This window comes from Camelus bactrianus, unplaced genomic scaffold, assembly GCF_048773025.1.
Source record: "Camelus bactrianus isolate YW-2024 breed Bactrian camel unplaced genomic scaffold, ASM4877302v1 HiC_scaffold_44, whole genome shotgun sequence".
NCBI lineage: Eukaryota > Metazoa > Chordata > Mammalia > Artiodactyla > Camelidae > Camelus > Camelus bactrianus.
The window spans coordinates 1,265,141-1,289,684 of record NW_027413960.1 but is presented as its reverse complement, the minus strand read 5'-3'; positions in this window follow the sequence as shown (position 1 = coordinate 1,289,684).

Genomic DNA, 24,544 nt, shown 5'->3' with positions numbered 1-24,544 from the left:
GTTTAACCTGATACACGTTCTCTTTGTGCTATATGAACGAACGTCTCTCCACATGCTCAGTTCTGAGACATATGTGTGTGTGAAAGCCGTCCTTCACCTATGTTGTTTGTTAACACAAAGTTTCTTTTAAGTTGCAATCTCCACTCCATACATATATATGGGGAGGTACTAGCTCCAACTCGGTTTCACAATGAAACTGCAGGAACTTTAAACTGGCTCTAGGAAACAGCCTGAGAAACCAAAGTAAAATTTATCCTGCAACCCGTTCCCTTTGATCTACATAAATGAACGTCTCTCCAAATGCTCATTTCGGAGAGAAAAGAGTGTGTGAAACCCTTCCTTCAACTAGCTTGTTGGGAACACAAAGTTTCCTTTCAGTTTCAAACTCCACTCCATACATATATAAGGGGAGGTACAAGCTCCAACTCGGTTTTATAGTGAAAACTGCAGGAACTGCAAACCGGTACTGGGAAAAATCCTGAGAAACCAGAGTAAAATTTTCTCCTGCAACCCGTTCCCTTTGTGCTAGATGAACGAACGTCTCTCCACATACTCAGTTCTGAGAGATATATGTGCGTGAATGCCGTACTTCACCTACCTTTTTGGGAACACAAAGTTTTTTTCAGTTGCAAACACCACTCCATAAGTATATAAGGGGAGGTACTAGCTCCAACTCGGTTTTAGAGTGAATACTGCAGGAACTGCAAACCGGCACTAGGAAACAACATGAGAAACCAGAGTAAAATTTTCCCCTGCAACTAGTTCCCTTTGTGCTAGATGAACGAACGTCTCTCCACATGCTCAGTTCTGAGAGATAAGTGCGCCTGAATGCCGTCCTTCACCTAGCTTTTTGGGAACACAAAGTTTCTTTTCAGTTGCAAACTCCACTCCATACATATATATGGGGAGGTACTAACTCCAACTCTTTTTCACAATGAAAATGCAGGAACATTAAGCCGGCACTAGGAAACAGCCTGAAAAACCAGAGTAAAATTTACCCTGATACCCGTTCCCTTTGTGCTATATGAACGAACGTCTCTCCACATGCTCAGTTCTGAGACATAAGTGTGTGTGAAAGCCGTCCTTCACCTAGCTTGTTTGTTAACACAAAGTTTCTTTTAAGTTGCAATCTCCACTCCATACATATATTTGGGGAGGTACAAGCTCCAACACGGTTTTACAGTGAAAACTGCAGGAAGGTCAAACCGGCACTAGGAAACAGCCTGAGAAACCAGAGTAAATATTTCTCCTGCAAACTGTTCAATTTCTGCTAGATGAACGAACGCCTCTCCTCATACTGAGTTCTAAGAGATAAGTGTGGGTGAATGCCATCCTTCAACTAGCTTGTTGTGAACACAAAGTTTCTTTTAAGATGCCATTCCCACTCCATACATATATATTTGGAGGTACTAGCTCCAACTCTTTTTTACAGTGAAAACTACAGGGACTTCATACTGGCACTAGGAAACAGCCTGAGAAAGCAGAGTAAAAATTTCTCCGGCAAACTGTTCCCTTTGTGCTAGATGAACGAATATCTCTCCACATACTCAGTTCGGGGAGATAAGTGTGTGTGAAATCCTTCCTTCACCTAGTTTGTTGCGAAAACAAAGTTACTTTTCAGTTGCCAACTCCACTCCATACATATATATGTGGAGGTACTAGCTCCAAATAGGTTTTACAGTGAAAACTGCAGGAACTTCAAACCGGCAGTAGTAAAAAGCATGAGAAACCCGAGTAAAACTTTCCCTACAATCCGTTATCTTTGTGCTAGAAGAACGAAGGTCTATCCACATGCTCATTTCTGAGAGATATGTGTGCTTGGATGCCGTCCTTCAACTATCTTGTTGGGAACACAAAGTTTCATTTCAGTTGCAATCTGCAATCCATACATATATATGGGGAGGTAATAGCTCCAAATCGGTTTCAAAATGAAAACTGCACATCTTTAATCCGGCACTAGGAAACAGCCTGAGAAACCAGAGTAAAATTTCTCCTGCACACTGTTCACTTTGTGCTAGATGAACGAACGTCTCTCCACATACTAAGTTCTGAGAGATAAGTGTGCGTGAATGCCGTCCTTCAACTAGCTTGTTGGGAACACAAAGTTTCTTTTAAGTTGCAAACTCCACTCCATACATATATATGGTGAGGTACTAGATCCAACTCGGTTTCACAATGAAACTGCAGGAACTTTAAACTGGCTCTAGGAAACAGCCTGAGAAACCAAAGTAAAAGTTTAGCCTGCAACCAGTTCCCTTTGTGCTACATGAACGAACGTCTCTCCACATGCTCATTTCGGAGAGAAAAGGGTGTGTGAAACCCTTCCTTCAACTAGCTTGTTGGGAACACAAAGTTTCCTTTCAGTTTCAAACTCCACTCCATACATATATAATGGGAGGTACAAGCTCCAACTCGGTTTTATAGTGAAAACTGCAGGAACTGCTAACCGGCACTAGGAAAAACCCTGAGAAACCAGAGTAAAATTTTCTCCTGCAACCCGTTCCCTTTGTGCTAGATGAACGAACGTCTCTCCACATGCTCAGTTCTGAGAGATAAGTGCGCCTGAATGCCGTCCTTCACCTAGCTTTTTGGGAACACAAAGTTTCTTTTCAGTTGCAAACTCCACTCCATACATATACATGGGGAGGTACTAAATCCAACTCTTTTTCACAATGAAAACGCAAGAACATTAAGCCGGCACTAGGAAACAGCCTGAAAAACCAGAGTAAAATTTACCCTGATACCCGATCCGTTTCTGCTATATGAACGAACGTCTCTCCACATGCTCAGTTCTGAGACATAAGTGTGTGTGAAAACCGTCCATCACCTAGCTTTTTTGTTAACACAAAGTTTCTTTTAAGTTGCAATCTCCACTCCATTTATATATATGGGGAGGTACTATCTCCAACACGGTTCTACAGTGAAAACTGCAGGAAGGTCAAACCGGCACTAGGAAACAGCCTGAGAAACCAGAGTAAATATTTCTCTGCAAACTGTTCCATTTCTGCTAGATGAACGAACGTCTCTCCACATACTCAGTTCGGAGAGATAAGTGTGTGTGAAAGCCTTCCTTCACCTAGTTTGTTGGGAAAACAAAGTTTCTTTTCAGTTGCAAACTCCACTCCATACATATAAATGGGGAGGTACTAGCTCCAAATAGGTTTTACAGTGAAAACTTCAGGAACTTCTAACCGGCACTAGGAAACAGCCTGAGAAACCCGAGTAAAACTTTACCTACAATCCGTTCTCTTTGTGCTAGATGAACGAAGGTCTATCCACATGCTCATTTCTGAGAGATATGTGTGCTTGGATGCCGTTCTTCAACTATCTTGTTGGGAACACAAAGTTTCTTTTCAGTTGCAAACTGCAATCCATACATATATATGGGGAGGTACTAGCTCCAACTCGGTTTCAAAATGAAAACTGCACAACTTTAATCCGGCACTAGGAAACAGCCTGAGAAACCAAGGTAAAAGTTTACTCTGCAAACTGTTCCCTTTTTGCTAGATGAACGAACGTCTCTCCACATGAACAGTTCTGAGAGATAAGTGTGCGTGAATGCCGTCCTTCAGCTAGCTTTTTGGGAACACAAAGTTTCTTTTCAGTTGCAAACTCCACTCCATACATATATATGGGGAGGTACTAGCCCCAACTCGGTTTCACAATGAAACTGCAGGAACTTTAAACTGGCTCTAGGAAACAGCCTGAGAAACCAAAATAAAGTTTAAACTGCAACCCGTTCCCTTGTGCCACATGAACGTACGTCTCTCCACATGCTCATTTCGGAGAGAAAAGGGTGTGTAAAACCCTTCCTTCAACTAGCTTGTTGGGAACACAAAGTTTCCTTTCAGTTTCAAACTCCACTCCATATATATATAAGGGGAGGTACAAGCTCCAACTCGGTTTTATAGTGAAAACTGCAGGAACTGCAAACCGGCACTAGGAAAAATCCTGAGAAACCAGAGTAAAATTTTCTCCTGCAACACGTTCCTTTGTGCTAGATGAACGAACGTCTCTCCACATACTCAGTTCTGAGAGATATATGTGCGTGAATGCCGTACTTCACCTACCTTTTTGGAAACACAAAGTTTCTTTTCAGTTGCAAACTCCACTCCATACATATAAAAGGGGAGGTACTAGCTCCAAATAGGTTTTACAGTGAAAACTTCAGGAACTTCTAACCGGCACTAGGAAACAGCCTGAGAAACCCGAGTAAAACTTTACCTACAATCCGTTCTCTTTGTGCTAGATGGACGAAGGTCTATCCACATGCTCATATCTGAGAGATATGTGTGCTTGGATGCCGTCCTTCAACTATCTTGTTGGGAACACAAAGTTTCTTTTCAGTTGCAAACTGCAATCCATACATATATATGGGGAGGTTCTAGCTCCAACTCGGTTTCAAAATGAAAACTGCACAACTTTAATCCGGCACTAGGAAACAGCCTGAGAATCCAAAGTAAAAGTTTACTCTGCAAACTGTTCCCTTTTTGCTAGATGAACGAAAGTCTCTGCTCATGCTCATTTCGGAGAAATAAGTGTGTGAGAAAGCCTTCCTTCACCTAGCTTGTTGGGAACACAAAGTTTCTTTTCAGCTGCAAACCCCACTCCATAGATACACTAGGGGAGGTACAAGCTCCAACTCGGTTTTACAGTGAAAACTGTAAGGAACTGCAAACCGTCACTAGGAATCAGCTTGAGAAACCAGGGAAAATTTCCTTATGCAACAAGTTCCCTTTGTGCTGGATGAACGAACGTCTCTCCACATGCACAGTTCTGAGAGATAAGTGTGCGTGAATGCCGTCCTTCACCTAACTTTTTGGGAACACAAAGTTTCTTTTCAGTTGCAAACTCCAATCCATACATATATATGGGGTGGTACTAGCTCCAAATCGGTTTCACAGTGAAAACTGCAGGAACTTTAAACAGGCTCTAGGAAAAATCCTGAGAATCCAAAGTAAGAGTTTACACTGCAAACCGTTCCCTTTGTGCTAGAAGAACGAACATCTCTCACATGTTCATTTCGGAGAGATAAGTGTGTGTGAAAGCCTTCATTCACCTAGCTTGTTGGGAACACAAAGTTTCTTTTCAGTTGCAAACTCCACTCAATACATATATATGGAGAGGTACTAGCACCAACTCGTTTTCACAATGAAAACGGCAGGAACTTTAAGCCGGATCTAGGAAACAGCCTGAAAAACCAGAGTAAAAGTTTAACCTGATACACGTTCTCTTTGTGCTATATGAACGAACGTCTCTCCACATGCTCAGTTCTGAGACATATGTGTGTGTGAAAGCCGTCCTTCACCTATTTTGTTTGTTAACACAAAGTTTCATTTAAGTTGCAATCTTCACTCCATACATATATATGGGGAGGTAATAGCTCCAACTCGGTTTTACAGTGAAAACTGCAGGAAGTTCATACAGGCACTAGGAAACAGCCTGAGAAACCAGAGTAAAAATTTCTCCTGCACACTGTTCCCTATGTGCTAGATGAACGAACGTCTCTCCACATACTGAGTTCTGAGAGATAAGTGTGCGTGAATGCCGTCCTTCAACTAGCTTGTTGTTAACACAAAGTTTCTTTTCAGTTGCAAACTCCACTCCATACATATATATGGGGAGGTTCTAGCTCCAACTCGGTTTCACAATGAAACTGCAGGAACTTTAAACTGGCTTTAGGAAACAGCCTGAGAAACCAAAGTAAAAGTTTACCCTGCAAACCGTTCCCTTTTTTCTACATGAATGAATGTCTCTCCACATGATCATTTCGGAGAGCAAAGGGTGTGTGAAACCCTTCCTTCAACTAGCTTGTTGGGATCACAAAGTTTCCTTTCAGTTTCAAACTCCACTCCATACATATATAAGGGGAGGTACAAGCTCCAACTCGGTTTTATAGTGAAAACTGCAGGAACTGCAAACCGGCACTAGGAAAAAACCTGAGTAACCAGAGTAAAATTTTCTCCTGCAACACGTTCCTTTGTGCTAGATGAACGAACGTCTCTGCACATACTCAGATCTGAGAGATATATGTGCGTGAATGCCGTACTTCACCTACCTTTTTGGGAACACAAAGTTTTTTTTCAGTTGCAAACACCACTCCATACGTATATAAGGGGTGGTACTAGCTCCAACTCGGTTTTACAGTGAAAACTGCATGAAATGCAAACCGGCACTAGGAAACAGCATGAGAAACCAGAGTAAAATTTTCCCCTGCAACCAGTTCCCTTTGTGCTAGATGAACGAACGTCTCTCCACATGCTCAGTTCTGAGAGATAAGTGCGCCTGAATGCCGTCCTTCACCTAGCTTTTTGGGAACACAAAGTTTCTTTTCAGTTGCAAATTCCACTCCATACATATATACGGGGAGGTACTAACTCCAACTCGTTTTCACAATGAAAACGCAGGAACATTAAGCCGGCATTAGGAAACAGCCTGAAAAACCAGAGTTAAATTTACCCTGATACCCGATCCCTTTCTGCTATATGAACGAACGTCTCTCCACATGCTCAGTTCTGAGACATAAGTGTGTGTGAAAGCCGTCCATCACCTAGCTTGTTTGTTAACACAAAGTTTCTTTTAAGTTGCAATCTCCACTCCATATATATATTGGGGAGGTACTATCTCCAACACGGTTTTACAGTGAAAACTGTAGGAAGGTCAAACCGGCACTAGGAAACAGCCTGAGAAACCAGAGAAAATATTTCTCCTGTAAACTGTTCCATTTCTGCTAGATGAACGAACGTCTCTCCACATACTGAGTTCTGAGAGATAAGTGTGGGTGAATGCCGTACTTCAACTAGCTTGTTGTGAACACAAAATTTCTTTTAAGTTGCCGTTCCCACTCCATACATATATATGGGGAGGTACTAGCTCCAACTCTGTTTTACAGTGAAAACTACAGGGACTTCATACTGGCACTAGGAAACAGCCTGAGAAACCAGAGTAAAAATTTCTCCTGCAAACTCTTCCCTTTGTGCTAGATGAACGAATATCTCTCCACATACTCAGTTCGGAGAGATAAGTGTGTGTGAAAGCCTTCCTTCACCTAGTTTGTTGGGAAAACAAAGTTTCTTTTCAGTTGCAAACTCCACTCCATACATATATATGGGGAGGTACTAGCTCCAAATAGGTTTTACAGTGAAAACTTCAGGAACTTCAAAACGGCACTAGGAAACAGCCTGAGAAACATGAGTAAAACTTTACCTACAATCCGTTCTCTTTATGCTAGATGAACGAAGGTCTATCCACATGCTCATTTCTGAGAGATATGTGTGCTTGGATGCCGTCCTTCAACTATCTTGTTGGGAACACAAAGTTTCTTTTCAGTTGCAAACTGCAATCCATACATATATATGGGGAGGTACTAGCTCCAACTCGGTTTCAAAATGAAAACTGCACAACTTTAATCCGGCACTAGGAAACAGCCTGAGAAACCAAGGTAAAAGTTTACTCTGCAAACTGTTCCCTTTTTGCTAGATGAACGAAAGTCTCTGCTCATGCTCATTTCGGAGAAATAAGTGTGTGAGAAAGCCTTCCTTCACCTAGCTTGTTGGGAACACAAAGTTTCTTTTCAGCTGCAAACCCCACTCCATAAATATACTAGGGGAGGTACTAGCTCCAACTCGGTTTTACAGTGAAAACTATAAGGAACTGCAAACCGTCACTAGGAATCAGCATGAGAAACCAGGGAAAATTTTCTTATGCAACAAGTTCCCTTTGTGCTAGATGAACGAACGTCTCTCCACATGCACAGATCTGAGAGATAAGTGTGCGTGAATGCCGTCCTTCACCTAACTTTTTGGGAACACAAAGTTTCTTTTCAGTTGCAAACTCCAATCCATACATATATATGGGGTGGTACTAGCTCCAAATCGGTTTCACAGTGAAAACTGCAGGAACTTTAAACAGGCTCTAGGAAAAAGCCTGAGAATCCAAAGTAAAAGTTTACCCTGCAAACCGTTCCTTTGTGCTAGAAGAACGAACATCTCTCACATGCTCATTTCGGAGAGATAAGCGTGTGTGAAAGCCTTCATTCACCTAGCTTGTTGGGAACACAGATTTTCTTTTCAGTTGCAAACTCCACTCAATACATATATATGAAGAGGTACTAGCAGCAACTCGTTTTCACAATGAAAACGGCAGGAACTTTAAGCCGGCTCTAGGAAACAGCCTGAAAACCAGAGTAAAAGTTTAACCTGATACAAGTTCTCTTTGTGCTATATGAACGAACGTCTCTCCACATGCTCAGTTCTGAGACATATGTGTGTGTGAAAGCCGTCCTTCACCTATGTTGTTTGTTAACACAAAGTTTCTTTTAAGTTGCAATCTCCACTCCATACATATATATGGGGAGGTACTAGCTCCAACTCGGTTTCACAATGAAACTGCAGGAACTTTAAACTGGCTCTAGGAAACAGCCTGAGAAACCAAAGTAAAATTTACCCTGCAACCCGTTCCCTTTGATCTACATAAATGAACGTCTCTCCAAATGCTCATTTCGGAGAGAAAAGAGTGTGTGAAACCCTTCCTTCAACTAGCTTGTTGGGAACACAAAGTTTCCTTTCAGTTTCAAACTCCACTCCATACATATATAAGGGGAGGTACAAGCTCCAACTCGGTTTTATAGTGAAAACTGCAGGAACTGCAAACCGGTACTAGGAAAAATCCTGAGAAACCAGAGTAAAATTTTCTCCTGCAACCCGTTCCCTTTGTGCTAGATGAACGAACGTCTCTCCACATACTCAGTTCTGAGAGATATATGTGCGTGAATGCCGTACTTCACCTACCTTTTTGGGAACACAAAGTTTTTTTCAGTTGCAAACACCACTCCATAAGTATATAAGGGGAGGTACTAGCTCCAACTCGGTTTTAGAGTGAATACTGCAGGAACTGCAAACCGGCACTAGGAAACAACATGAGAAACCAGAGTAAAATTTTCCCCTGCAACTAGTTCCCTTTGTGCTAGATGAACGAACGTCTCTCCACATGCTCAGTTCTGAGAGATAAGTGCGCCTGAATGCCGTCCTTCACCTAGCTTTTTGGGAACACAAAGTTTCTTTTCAGTTGCAAACTCCACTCCATACATATATATGGGGAGGTACTAACTCCAACTCTTTTTCACAATGAAAATGCAGGAACATTAAGCCGGCACTAGGAAACAGCCTGAAAAACCAGAGTAAAATTTACCCTGATACCCGTTCCCTTTGTGCTATATGAACGAACGTCTCTCCACATGCTCAGTTCTGAGACATAAGTGTGTGTGAAAGCCGTCCTTCACCTAGCTTGTTTGTTAACACAAAGTTTCTTTTAAGTTGCAATCTCCACTCCATACATATATTTGGGGAGGTACAAGCTCCAACACGGTTTTACAGTGAAAACTGCAGGAAGGTCAAACCGGCACTAGGAAACAGCCTGAGAAACCAGAGTAAATATTTCTCCTGCAAACTGTTCAATTTCTGCTAGATGAACGAACGTCTCTCCACAAACTGAGTTCTAAGAGATAAGGGTGGGTGAATGCCATCCTTCAACTAGCTTGTTGTGAACACAAAGTTTCTTTTAAGATGCCATTCCCACTCCATACATATATATTTGGAGGTACTAGCTCCAACTATTTTTTACAGTGAAAACTACAGGGACTTCATACTGGCACTAGGAAACAGCCTGAGAAAGCAGAGTAAAAATTTCTCCGGCAAACTGTTCCCTTTGTGCTAGATGAACGAATATCTCTCCACATACTCAGTTCGGGGAGATAAGTGTGTGTGAAAGCCTTCCTTCACCTAGTTTGTTGCGAAAACAAAGTTACTTTTCAGTTGCCAACTCCACTCCATACATATATATGTGGAGGTACTAGCTCCAAATAGGTTTTACAGTGAAAACTGCAGGAACTTCAAACCGGCAGTAGTAAAAAGCCTGAGAAACCCGAGTAAAACTTTCCCTACAATCCGTTATCTTTGTGCTAGAAGAACGAAGGTCTATCCACATGCTCATTTCTGAGAGATATGTGTGCTTGGATGCCGTCCTTCAACTATCTTGTTGGGAACACAAAGTTTCATTTCAGTTGCAATCTGAAATCCATACATATATATGGGGAGGTAATAGCTCCAAATCGGTTTCAAAATGAAAACTGCACATCTTTAATCCGGCACTAGGAAACAGCCTGAGAAACCAGAGTAAAATTTCTCCTGCACACTGTTCATTTTGTGCTAGATGAACGAACGTCTCTCCACATACTAAGTTCTGAGAGATAAGTGTGCGTGAATGCCGTCCTTCAACTAGCTTGTTGGGAACACAAAGTTTCTTTTAAGTTGCAAACTCCACTCCATACATATATATGGTGAGGTACTAGTTCCAACTCGGTTTCACAATGAAACTGCAGGAACTTTAAACTGGCTCTAGGAAACAGCCTGAGAAACCAAAGTAAAAGTTTAGCCTGCAACCAGTTCCCTTTGTGCTACATGAACGAACGTCTCTCCACATGCTCATTTCGGAGAGAAAAGGGTGTGTGAAACCCTTACTTCAACTAGCTTGTTGGGAACACAAAGTTTCCTTTCAGTTTCAAACTCCACTCCATACATATATAATGGGAGGTACAAGCTCCAACTCGGTTTTATAGTGAAAACTGCAGGAACTGCTAACCGGCACTAGGAAAAACCCTGAGAAACCAGAGTAAAATTTTCTCCTGCAACCCGTTCCCTTTGTGCTAGATGAACGAACGTCTCTCCACATACTCAGTTCTGAGAGATATATGTGCGTGAATGCCGTACTTCACCTAGCTTTTTGAGAACACAAAGTTTTTTTTCAGTTGCAAACACCACTCCATAAGTATATAAGGGGAGGTACTAGCTCCAACTCGGTTTTACAGTGAAAACTGCAGGAACTGCAAACCGGCACTAGGAAGCAGCATGAGAACCCAGAGTAAAATTTTCCCCTGCAACCAGTTCCCTTTGTGCTAGATGAACGAACGTCTCTCCACATGCTCAGTTCTGAGAGATAAGTGCGCCTGAATGCCGTCCTTCACCTAGCTTTTTGGGAACACAAAGTTTCTTTTCAGTTGCAAACTCCACTCCATACATATATATGGGGAGGTACTAACTCCAACTAATTTTCACAATGAAAACGCAGGAACATTAAGCCGGCACTAGGAAACAGCCTGAAAACCAGAGTAAAATTTACGCTGATACACGTTCCCTTTGTGCTATATGAACGAACGTCTCTCACATGCTCATTTCGGAGAGATAGGTGTGTGTGAAAGCCTTCCTTCACATATCTTTTGTGAACACAAAATTTCTTTTCAGTTGCAAACTCCACTCCATACATATATATGGGGAGGTACTAGCTCCAACTAGGTTTTACAGTGAAAACTGCAGGAACTTCAAACCGGCACTAGGAAACAGCCTGAGAAACCAGATTAAAACTTTCTCCTTCAACCCGTTCTCTTTGTGCTAGATGAACGATGGTCTAACCAAATGCTTAGCTCTGAGATATAAGTGTGTGTGAAAGCCGTCCTTCACCTAGCTTGTTTGGAAAACAAAGTTTCCTTTCAGTTGCAAACTCCACTCCATACATATATATGGGGAGGTACTAGCTCCAACTCGTTTTCAAAATGAAAACTGCCGGAACATTAAACCGGCACTAGGAAACAGCCTGAGAAACCAGACTAAAAGTTTAACATGCAACTCCTTCCTTTTCTGCTAGATGAATGAACGTGTCCCACTTGCTAATTTCAAAGAGAAAAGTGTGTGTGAATCCCTTCCTTCAACTAGCTTGCTGGGAACACAAAGTTTCCTTTCAGTTACAAACTCCACTCCATACATATATAAGGGGAGGTACAAGCTCCAACTCGGTTTTATAGTGAAAACTGCAGGAACTGCAAACCGGCACTAGGAAACTGCCTGATAAACCAGAGTAAAATTTTCTCCTGCAACCCGTTCCATTTGTGCTAGATGAACGAACGTCTCTCCACATACTCAGTTCTGAGAGATATGTGTGCGTGAATGCCGTACTTCACCTACCTTTTTGGGAAAACAAATTATTTTCAGTTGCAAACTCCACTCCATACATATATAAGGGGAGGTACTAGCTCCAACTCGGTTTTACAGTGAAAACTGCAGGAACTGCAAACCGGCATTAGGAAACAGACTGAGAAACCAGAGTAAAATTTTCTCCTGCAACCAGTTCCCTTTGTGCTAGATGAACGAACGTCTCTCCACATGCTCATTTCTGAGACATAATTGTGTGTGAAAGCCGTCCTTCACCTAGCTTGTTTGTTAACACAAAGTTTCTTTTAAGTAGCAAACTCCACTCCATACATATATATGGGGAGGTACTAGCTCCAAATCGGTTTTACAGTGAAAACTGCAGGAATTTCATACCGGCACTAGGAAACACCCTGAGAAACTAGAGTAAAAATATCTCTTGCAAACTGTTCCCTTTGTACTAGATGAACGAACGTCTCTACACATACTCAGTTCTGAGAGATAAGTGTGCGTGAATGCCGTCCTTCACCTAGCTTGTTGGGAAATATAGTTTTTTTCAGTTGCAATCTCCACTCCATACATATATATGGGGAGGTTCTAGCTCCAACTCGGTTTCACAATGAAAACTGCAGGAACATTAAACTGGCACTAGGAAACAGCCTGAGAAACCAAAGTAAAAGTTTACCCTGCAACCTGTTCCCTTTGTGCTACATGAACGAACATCTCACACATGCACAGTTCTGAGAGATAAGTGTGTGTGAAAGCCTTCCTTCACCTACCTTGTTGGGAAAACAAAGTTTCTTTTCAGTTGCAATCTTCACTCCATACATATATATTGGGAGGTACAAGCTCCAAATAGATTTTACAGTGAAAACTGCAGGAATTTGAAACCGGCACTAGGAAACAGCCTGAGAAACCAGAGTAAAGTTTACCCTGATACCCGTTCGCTTTGTGCCAGATGAACGAACATCTCTGCACTTGCTCAGTTCTGAGAGATAAGTGTGTGTGAAAGCCGTCCTTCACCTAGCTTGTTGGGAACACAATGTTTCTTTTCAGTTGAGACACTACTCCATATATATATAAGGGGAGGTACTAGCTCCAACTCGGTTTTACAGTGAAAACTGCAGGAATTTCAAACCGGCACTAGGAAACAGCCTGAGAAACCAGAGTAAAAATTTCTCCTGCAAACTGTTCCCTTTGTGCTAGATGAATGAACGTTTCTCCACATACTGAGTTCTGAGAGATAAGTTTGCGTGAATGCCGTCCTTCAACTAGCTTGTTGGGAACACAAAGTTTCTTTTCAGTTGCAAACTCCACTCCATACATATATATGTGTAGGTATTAGCTCCAACTCGGTTTCACAATGAAAACTGCAGGAACTTTAAACTGGCTCTAGGAAACAGCCTGAGAAACCAAAGTAATAGTTTACCCTGCAACACGTTCCCTTTATGCTAGATGAACGAACGTCTCTCACATGCTCATTTCGGAGAGATAAGTGTGTGTGAAAGCCTTCCTTCACATATCTTTTGTGAACACAAAGTTTCTTTTCAGTTGCAAACACCTCTCCATACATATATATGTGGAGATACTAGCTCCAACTAGGTTTTACAGTGAAAACTGCAGGAACTTCAAACCGGCACTAGGAAACAGCCTGAAAAACCAGATTAAAACTTTCTCCTTCAACCCGTTCTCTTTGTGCTAGATGAACGATGGTCTAACCAAATGCTTAACTCTGAGAGATAAGTGTGTGTGAAAGCCGTCCTTCACCTAGCTTGTTTGGAAAACAAAGTTTCCTTTCAGTTGCAAACTCCACTCCATACATATATAAGGGGAGGTACTAGCTCCAACTCGGTTTTACAGTGAAAACTGCAGGAACTGCAAACCGGCACTAGGAAACAGCATGAGAAACCAGAGTAAAATTTTCTCCTGCAACCAGTTCCCTTTGTGCTAGATGAACGAACGTCTCTCCATATGCTCAGTTGTGAGAGATAAGTGCGCCTGAATGCCGTCCTTCATCTAGCTTTTTGGGAACACAAAGTTTCTTTTCAGTTGCAAACTCCACTCCATACATATATATGGGGAGGTACTAGCTCCAACTCGTTTTCATAATGATAACGGCAGGAATTTTCTACCGGCACTAGGAAACACCCTGAAAAACCAGAGTAAAAGTTTACCCTGATACCCGTTCCCTTTGTGCTAGATGAACGAACGTCTCTCCACATGCTCATTTCTGAGACATAATTGTGTGTGAAAGCCGTCCTTCACCTAGCTTGTTTGTTAACAAAAAGTTTCTTTTAATTAGCAAACTCCACTCCATACATATATATGGGGAGGTACTAGCTCCAAATCGGTTTTACAGTGAAAACTGCAGGAATTTCATACCGGCACTAGGAAACACCCTGAGAAACCAGAGTAAAAATTTCTACTGCAAACTGTTCCCTTTGTGCTAGATGAACGAACGTCTCTCCACATACTCAGTTCTGAGAGATAAGTGTGTGTGAAAGCCTTCCTTCACATATCTTTTGTGAACACAAAATTTCTTTTCAGTTGCCAACTCCACTCCATACATATATATGGGGACTTACTAGCTCCAACTAGGTTTTACAGTGAAAATTGCAGGAACTTCAAACCGGCACTAGGAAACAGCCTGAGAAACCAGATTAAAACTTTCTCCTTCAACCCGTTCTCTTTGTGCTAGATGAACGATGGTCTAACCAAATGCTTAGCTCTGAGAGATAAGTGTGTGTGAAAGCCGACATTCACCTAGCTTGTTTGGAAAACAAAGTTTCCTTTCAGTTGCAAACTCCACTCCATACATATATATGGGGAGGTACTAGCTCCAACTCGTTTTCAAAATGAAAACTGCAGGAACATTAAACCGGCACTAGGAAACAGCCTGAGAAACCAGACTAAAAGTTTAACATGCAACTCTTTCCTTTTCAGCTAGATGAATGAACGTGTCTCCACTTGCTAATTTCAAAGAGAAAAGTGTGTGTGAGACCCTTCCTTCAACTAGCTTGCTGGGAACACAAAGTTTCCTTTCAGTTACAAACTCCACTCCATACATATATAAGGGGAGGTACAAGCTCCAACTCGGTTTTATAGTGAAAACTGCAGGAACTGCAAACCGGCACTAGGAAACTGCCTGAGAAACCAGAGTAAAATTTTCTCCTGCAACCAGTTCCCTTTGTGCTAGATGAAAGAACGTCCCTCCACAATCTCATTTCGGAGAGATAACTGTGTGTGAAAGCCTTCCTTCACCTAGCTTGTTGGGAACACAAAGTTTATTTTTTAGTTGCAAACTCCACTCCATACATATATAAGGTGAGGTACTAGCTCCAAATCGGTTTTACAGTGAAAACTACAGGAACTGCAAACCTTCACTAGGAAACAGCATGAGAAACCAGAGTAAAATATTCTCCTGCAACCAGTTCCCTTTGTGCTATATGAACGAACGTCTCCCCACATGCTCAGTTCTGAGAGATAAGTGTGTGTGAAAGCCGTCCTTCACCTAGCTTGTTTGTTAACACAAAGTTTCTTTTAAGTTGCAATCTCCACTCCATACCTATATATGGGGAGGTAGTTGCTCCAACTCGTTTTTACAGTGAAAACTGCAGGAAGTTCAAACCGGCACTAGGAAACAGCCTGAGAAACCAGAGTAAATATTTCTCCTGCAAACTGTTCCATTTGTGCTAGATGAACGAATGTCTCTCCACATACTCAGTTCGGAGAGATAATGGTGCGTGAATGCCGTCCTTCAACTAGCTTGTTGGGAACACAAAATGTCTTTTCATTTGCAAACGCCACTCCATACATATATATGGGGAGGTACTAGCTCCAACTCGGTTTCACAATGAAAACTGCAGGAACTTTAAACTGGCACTAGGAAACAGCCTGAGATACCAAAGTAAAATTTTACCCTGCAACCCGGTCCCTTTGAGGTAGATGAACGAACGTCTCTCACATGCTCATTTCGGAGAGATAAGTGTGTGTGAAAGCCTTCCTTCACCTAGTTTGTTGGGAAAACAAAGTTTCTTTTCCGTTGCAAAATACACTCCATACATATATATGGGGAGGTACTAGCTCCAAATAAGTTTTACTGTGAAAACTGCAGGAAACTCAAACCGGCACTAGGAAACAGCCTGAAACCCGAGTAAAACTTTCTCCTGCAATCCGTTCTCTTTGTGCTAGATGAACGAATGTCTCTCCACATACTCAGTTCGGAGAGATAATGGTGCGTGAATGCCGTCCTTCAACTAGCTTGTTGGGAACACAAAATGTCTTTTCATTTGCAAACGCCACTCCATACATATATATGGGGAGGTACTAGCGCCAACTCGGTTTCACAATGAAAACTGCAGGAACTTTAAACTGGCACTGGGAAACAGCCTGAGAAACCAAAGTAAAATTTTACCCTGCAACCCGTTCCCTTTGAGCTAGATGAACGAACTTCTCTCACATGCTCATTTCGGAGAGATAAGTGTGTGTGAAAGCCGTCCTTCACCTAGCTTGTTGGGAACACAAACTTTCTTTTAAGTTGAGACTCCTCTCCATATATATATAAGGGGAGGTACTAGCTCCAACAAGGTTTTACAGTGAAAACTGCAGGAATTTCATAACGGCACAATGAAACAGCCTGAGAAAGCAGAGTAAAAGTTTCTCCGGCAAACTATTTTCTTTGTGATAGATGAACGATGGTCTATCCACATGCTCATTTCTGAGAGATATGTGTGCGTGAATGCCATCCTTCATCTAGCTTGTTGGGAACACAAAGTTTCTTTTAAGTTGCAAACACCACTCCATACATATGTATGGGTAGTTACTAGCTCCAACTCGGTTTCACAGTGAAAACTGCAGGAACTGCAAACAGGCACTAGGAAAAAGCCTGAGAAACCAGAGTAAATTTTACCCTGCAACCCGTTCCCTTTTTGCTAGATGAACGAACGTCTCTGCTCATGCTCATTTCGGAGAAATAATTGTGTGTGAAAGCCTTCCTTCACCTAGCTCGTTGGGAACACAAAGTTTCTTTTCAGTTGCAAACTACACTCCATAGATATATTAGGGGAGGTACTAGCTCCAAATTTGTTTTACAGTGAAAACTGTAAGGAACTGCAAACTGTCACTAGGAAACAACTTGAGAAACCAGAGAAAATTTTCTCATGCAACCAGTTCCCTTTGTGCTAGATGAACGAACGTCTCTCCACATGCACATTTCTGAGAGATAAGTGTGCGTGAATGCCGTCGTTCACCTAGATTTTTGGGAACACAAAGTTTCTTTTCAGTTGCAAACTTCAATCCATACATATATATGGGGTGGTACTAGCTCCAAATCGTTTTCACAGTGAAAACTGCAGGAACTTTAAACTGGCTCTAGGAAACAGCCTGAGAATCCAAAGTAAAAGTTTACCTTGCAACCCGTTCCCTTTGTGCTAGAAGAACGAACGCCTCTCACATGCTCATTTCGGACAGATAAGTGTGTGTGAAAGCCTTCATTCAGCTAGCTTGTTGGGAACACAAAGTTTCTTTTCAGTTGCAAACTCCACTCAATACATATATATGGAGAGGTACTAGCTCCAACTCGTTTTCACAATTAAAACTGTAGGAACTTTACGCCGGCACTAGGAAACAGCCTGAAAAACCAGAGTAAAAGTTTACCCTGATACCCGTTCCCTTTGTGCTATATGAACGAACGTCTTTCCACATGCTCAGTTTTGAGACATAAGAGTGTGTGAAAGCCGTCCTTCACCTATGTTGTTTGTTAAAACAAAGTTTCTTTTAAGTTGCAATCTCCACTCCGTACATATATATGGGGAGGTACATGCTCCAACTCGGTTTTACAGTGAAAACTGCAGGAAGTTCATACCGGCAGTAGGAAACAGCATGAGAAACCACAGTAAAAATTTCTCCTGCACACTGTTCCCTTTGTGCTAGATGAACGAACGTCTCTCCACATACTGAGTTTGAGAGATAATTGTGCATCAATGCTGTCCTTCACCTAGCTTGTTGGGAACACAAAGTTTACATTCAGTTGCAAAGTCCACTCCATACATATATTTGGGGAGGTACTAAAACCAACTCGTTTTCACAATGAAAACGGAAGGAAATTTAAGCCAGCACTAGAAACAACCTGAAAAACCAGAGTAAAAATTTACACTTATACCCGTTCACTTTGTGCTATATGAACGAACGCCTCCCCACATGCTCAGTTCTGAGACATAAGTGTGTGTGAAAACCGTCCTTCACCAAGCTTGTTTGTTAACACAAAGTATCTTTAAATTTGCAATCTCCACTCCATACATATATAAGGGGAGGTACTACCTCCAACTCGGTTTTACAGTGAAAACTGCAGGAATTTCATACCGGCACTAGGAAACAGACTGACAATCCAGAGTAAAAATTGCTACTGCAAATTGTTCCCTTTGTGCTACATGAATGAACTTCTCTCCACATACTCAGTTCTGAGAGATAAGTGTGCGTGAATGCCGTCCTTCAACTAGCTTGTTGGGAACACAAAGTTCCTTTTCAGTTGCAAACTCCACTCCATACATATATATGGGTAGGTAATAGCTCCAACTCGGTTTCACAATGAAAACTGCAGGAACATTAAACCTACACTAGGAAACAGCCGGAGAAACCAGAGTAAAAGTTTACCCTGCAACCCGTACTATTTGTGCTAGATGAACGAACGTCTTTCCACACGCTCATTTCGGAGAGATAAGTGTGTGAAAGCTTCCTTCACCTAGCTTGTTGGGAACACACAGTTTCTTTTAAATTGCAAACTCCACTCCATACATATATAAGTGGAGGTACTAGCTCCAACTCGGTTTTACAGTGAAAACTGCAGGAACTTTAAGCTGGCACTAATAAATAGCCTGAGAAACCAAAGTAAAAGTTTACCCTGCAAACCGTTACTTTTGTGCTAGATGAACGAACGTGTCTCATATGCTCATTTCGGAGAGATAAGTGTGTGTGAAAGCCTTCCTTCACCTAACTTGTTGGGAAAACAAAGTTCCTTTTCAGTTGCAAACTCCACTCCATACATATATAAGGGGAGGTAATAGCTCCAAATAGCTTTTACAGAGAAAAATTCAGGAACTCCAAACCAGCACTAGGAAACAGCCTGAGAAACCAGAGTAAAAATTTCTCCTGCAAACTGTTCCCTTTGTGCTAGATGAACGAAAGTCTCTCCACATACTCAGTTCTGAGAGGTAATTGTGCGTGAATGCCGTACTTCAACTAGCTTGTTGGGAACACAAAGTTTCTTTTCAGTTGCAAACTCCACTCAATACATATATATGGGGAGGTACTAGCTCCAACACTGTTTCACAATGAAAATTGCAGGAAGTTTAAACCGGCACTAGGAAACAGCCTGAGAAACCAGAGTAAAAGTTTACTCTGCAACACGTTCCCTTTGTGCTAGATGAACGAACGTCTCTCACATGCTCATTTCGGAGAGATAAGTGTGTGTGAAAGCCTTCCTTCACCTATCTTGTTGTGAACACAAAGTTTCTTTTCAGTTGCAAACTCCACTCCATACATATATATGGGGAGGTACTAGCTCCAACTCGGTTTTACAGTGAAATTTGCAGGAACTTCAAACCGGCACTAGGAAACAGCCTGAGGAACCAGAGTAAAACTTTCTCCTTCAACCCGTTCTCTTTGTGCTAGATGAACGATGGTCTATCCAAATGCTTAGTTCTGAGAATTAAGTGTGTGTGAAAGCCTTCCTTCACCTAGCTTGTTGGAAAAACAAAGTTCCTTTTCAGTTGCAAACTCCACTCCATACATATATATGGGGAGGTACTAGCTCCAAATAGGTTTTACAGTGAAAATTGCAGGAACTTCAAACCGGCACTTGGAAACAGCCTGAGAAACCCGAGTAAAACTTTCTCCTGCAATCCGTTCTCTTTGTGCTAGATTAACGAAGGTCTCTCCACATACTCAGTTCTGATAGATATGTGTGTGTGAAAGCCGTCATTCACCTAACTTGTTGGGAACACAAAGTTTCCTTTCAGTTGCAAACTCCACTCCATACATCTATATGGGATGGTACTAGCTCCAACTCGTTTTCACAATGAAAACTGCAGGAACATTAAACCGGCACTAGGAAACAGCCTGAGAAACCAGAGTAAAGTTTACCCTGATACCCGGTCCCTTTGTGCTAGATGAACGAACATCTCTCCACTTGCTCAGTGTGAGAGATAAGTGTGTGTGAAAGCCGTCCTTCACCTAGCTTGTTGGGAACACAAAGTTTCTTTTCAGTTGAGACTCCTCTCCATATATATTTAAGTGGAGGTACTAGCTCCAACACGGTTTTACAGTGAAAACTGCAGGAATTTCATAAAGGTACAAGGAATCAGACTGAGAAAGCAGAGTGAAAGTATCTCTGGTAAACTATTCCCTTTGTGCTAGATGAACGAAGGTCTATCCACATGCTCATTTCTGAGAGATATGTGTGCGTGAATGCCGTCCTTCATCTAGCTTGTTGGGAACACAAAGTTTCTTTTAAGTTGCAAACTCCACTCCATATATATATATGGGGAGGTACTAGCTCCAACTCGGTTTCACAATGAAAACTGCAAAACTTTAAACCGGCACTAGGAAACAGCCTGAGAAACCAGAGTAAAAGTTTACCCTGCAACCCGTTCCCATTTTGCTAGATGAACGAACGTCTCTGCTCATGCTCATTTCGGAGAAATAATTGTGTGTGAAAGCCTTCCTTCACCTAGCTCGTTGGAAACACATAGTTTCTTTTCAGTTGCAATCTCCACTCCATAGATATATTAGGGGAGGTACAAGCTCCAACTCGGTTTTACAGTGAAAACTGTAAGGAACTTCAAACCGTCACTAGGAAACAACTTGAGAAACCGGAGAAAATTTTCTCATGCAACCAGTTCCCTTTGTGCTAGATGAACGAACGTCTCTCCACATGCACATTTCTGAGAGATAAGTGTGCGTGAATGCCGTCGTTCACCTAGCTTTTTGGGAACACAAAGTTTCTTTTCATTTGCAAACTCCAATCCATACATATATATGGGGTGGTACTAGCTCCAAATCGGTTTCACAGTGAAAATTGCAGGAACTTTAAACTGGCTCTAGGAAACAGCCTGAGAATCCAAAGTAAAATTTACCTTGCAACCCGTTCCCTTTGTGCTAGAAGAACGAACGTCTCTCACATACTCATTTCGGAGAGATAAGTGTGTGTGAAAGCCTTCATTCACCCAGCTTGTTGGGAACACAAAGTTTCTTTTCAGTTGCAAACTCCACTCCATACATATATAAGGAGAGGTACTAGCTCCAACTCGTTTTCACAATGAAAATTGCAGGAACATTTAACCGGCACTAGGAAACAGCCTGAGAAACCAGACTAGTAATTTCCATGCAACGTGTTCCCTTTTTGTTACATGAACGAACGTCTCTCCACATGCTAATTTCGGAGAGAAAAATGTGTGTGAAATCCTTCCTTCAACTTGCTTGTTGGGAACACAAACTTTCCTTTCAATTTCAAACTCCACTCCATACATATATAAGGGGAGGTACAAGCTCCAACTCGGTTTTATAGTGAAAATTGCAGGAACTGCAAACCGGCACTAGGAAAAAGCCTGAGAAACCACAGTAAAATTTTCCCCTGCAACCCGTTCCCTTTGTGCTAGATGAACGAATGTCTCTCCACATACTCAGTTCTGAGAGATATATGTGCGTGGATGCCGTACTTCACCTACCTTTTTGGGAACACAAAGTTTTTTTTCTGTTGCAAACTCCACTCCTTACATATATATGGGGAGGTACTAGTTCCAACTCGGTTTCATAATGAAAACGGCAGGAACTTTCAACCGGCACTAGGAAACAGCCTGAAAATCCAGAGTAAAAGTTTACCCTGATACCCGTTCTCTTTCTGCTAGATGAACGAACGTCTCTGCACATGCTCATTTCTGAGACTTAAGTGTGTTTGAAAGCCGTCCTTCACCTAGCTTTTTGGGAACACAAAGTTTCTTTTCAGTTGCAAACTCCACTCCATACATATATAAGTGGAGGTACTACCTCCAACTCAGTTTTACAGTGAAAACTGCAGGAACTTTAAACTGGCACTAATAAACAGCCTGAGAAACCAAAGTAAAAGTTTACCCTGCAACTCTTTCCCTTTGTGCTAGATGAACGAACGTGTCTCATATGCTCATTTCGGAGAGATAAGTGTGGTGAAAGCCTTCCTTCACCTAGCTTGATGGGAAAACAAAGTTCCTTTTCAGTTGCAAACTACAATCCATACATATATAAGGGGAGGTAATAGCTCCAAATAGCTTTTACAGAGAAAACTTCAGTAACTCCAAACCGGCACTAGGAAACAGCCTGAGAAAGCAGAGTAAAACATTCTCTTGCAACCCATTCTCTTTGTGCTAGATGAACGAAGGTCTCTCCACATGCTCATTTCTGAGAGATAAGTGTGTGTGAAAGCCGTGCTTCACCTAGCTTGTTGGGAACACAAAGTTTCCTTTCAGTTGCAAACTCCACTCCATACATATATAAGGGTAGATACTAACTCCAACTCGTTTTCACAATGAAATCTGCAGGAACATTTAACCGGCATTAGGAAATAGCCTCAGAAACCTGGTAAAAATTTACTCTGCAACCCGTTCCATTTGTGCTAGATGAATGAACGAATCTCCAAATGCTCATTTCTGGGAGAAATGTGAGTGTGAATGCCGTCCTTAACTTATCTTGTTTGTTAACACAAAGTTTCTTTTAAGATGCCATCTACACTCTATACATACATATGGGTTGGTACTAGCTCCAACTCGGTTTTACAGTGAAAAATGCAGGAAATTCATACAGTCACTAGGAAACACCCTGAGAAACCAGAGTAAAAATTTCTCCTGCAAACTGTTCATTTTGTGCTAGATGAACGAAAGTCTCTCCACATACTCAGTTCTGAGAGGTAATTGTGCGTGAATGCCGTCCTTCAACTAGCTTGTTGGGAACACAAAGTTTCTTTTCAGTTGCAAACTCCACTCAATACATATATATGGGGAGGTACTAGCTCCAACACTGTTTCACAATGAAAACTGCAGGAAGTTTAAACCGGCACTAGGAAACAGCCTGAGAAACCAGAGTAAAAGTTTACTCTGCAACCCGTTCCCTTTATGCTAGATGAACGAACGTCTCTCACATGCTCATTTCGGAGAGATAAGTGTGTGTGAAAGCCTTCCTTCACCTATCTTGTTGTGAACACAAAGTTTCTTTTCAGTTGCAAACCCCACTCCATACATATATATGTGGAGGTACTAGCTCCAACTCGGTTTTACAGTGAAAATTGCAGGAACTTCAAACCGGCACTAGGAAACAGCCTGAGGAACCAGAGTAAAACTTTCTCCTTCAACCCGTTCTCTTTGTGCTAGATGAACGATGGTCTATCCAAATGCTTAGTTCTGAGAATTAAGGGTGTGTGAAAGCCTTCCTTCACCTAGCTTGTTGGAAAAACAAAGTTCCTTTTCAGTTGCAAACTCCACTCCATACATATATATGGGGAGGTACTAGCTCCAAATAGGTTTTACAGTGAAAATTGCAGGAACTTCAAACCGGCACTTGGAAACAGCCTGAGAAACCCGAGTAAAACTTTCTCCTGCAATCCGTTCTTTTGTGCTAGATTAACGAAGGTCTCTCCACATACTCAGTTCTGATAAATATGTGTGTGTGAAAGCCGTCATTCACCTAACTTGTTGGGAACACAAAGTTTCCTTTCAGTTGCAAACTCCACTCCATACATCTATATGGGATGGTACTAGCTCCAACTCGTTTTCACAATGAAAACTGCAGGAACATTAAACCGGCACTAGGAAACAGCCTGAGAAACCAGAGTAAAGTTTACCCTGATACCCGGTCCCTTTGTGCTAGATGAACGAACATCTCTCCACTTGCTCAGTGTGAGAGATAAGTGTGTGTGAAAGCCGTCCTTCACCTAGCTTGTTGGGAACACAAAGTTTCTTTTCAGTTGAGACTCCTCTCCATATATATTTAAGGGGAGGTACTAGCTCCATCACGGTTTTACAGTGAAAACTGCAGGAATTTCATAAAGGTACAAGGAAACAGACTGAGAAAGCAGAGTGAAAGTTTCTCCGGCAAACTATTCCCTTTGTGCTAGATGAACGAAGGTCTATCCACATGCTCATTTCTGAGAGATATTTGTGCGTGAATGCCATCCTTCATCTAGCTTGTTGGGAACACAAAGTTTCTTTTAAGTTGCAAACTCCACTCCATACATATATATGGGGAGGTACTAGCTCCAACTCGGTTTCACAATGAAAACTGCAAAACATTAAACCGGCACTAGGAAACAGCCTGAGAAACCAGAGTAAAAGTTTACCCTGCAACCCGTTCCCATTTTGCTAGATGAACGAACGTCTCTGCTCATGCTCATTTTGGAGAAATAATTGTGTGTGAAAGCCTTCCTTCACCTAGCTCGTTGGGAACACATAGTTTCTTTTCAGTTGCAAACTCCACTCCATAGATATATTAGGGGAGGTACTAGCTCCAACTCGGTTTTACAGTGAAAACTGTAAGGAACTGCAAAC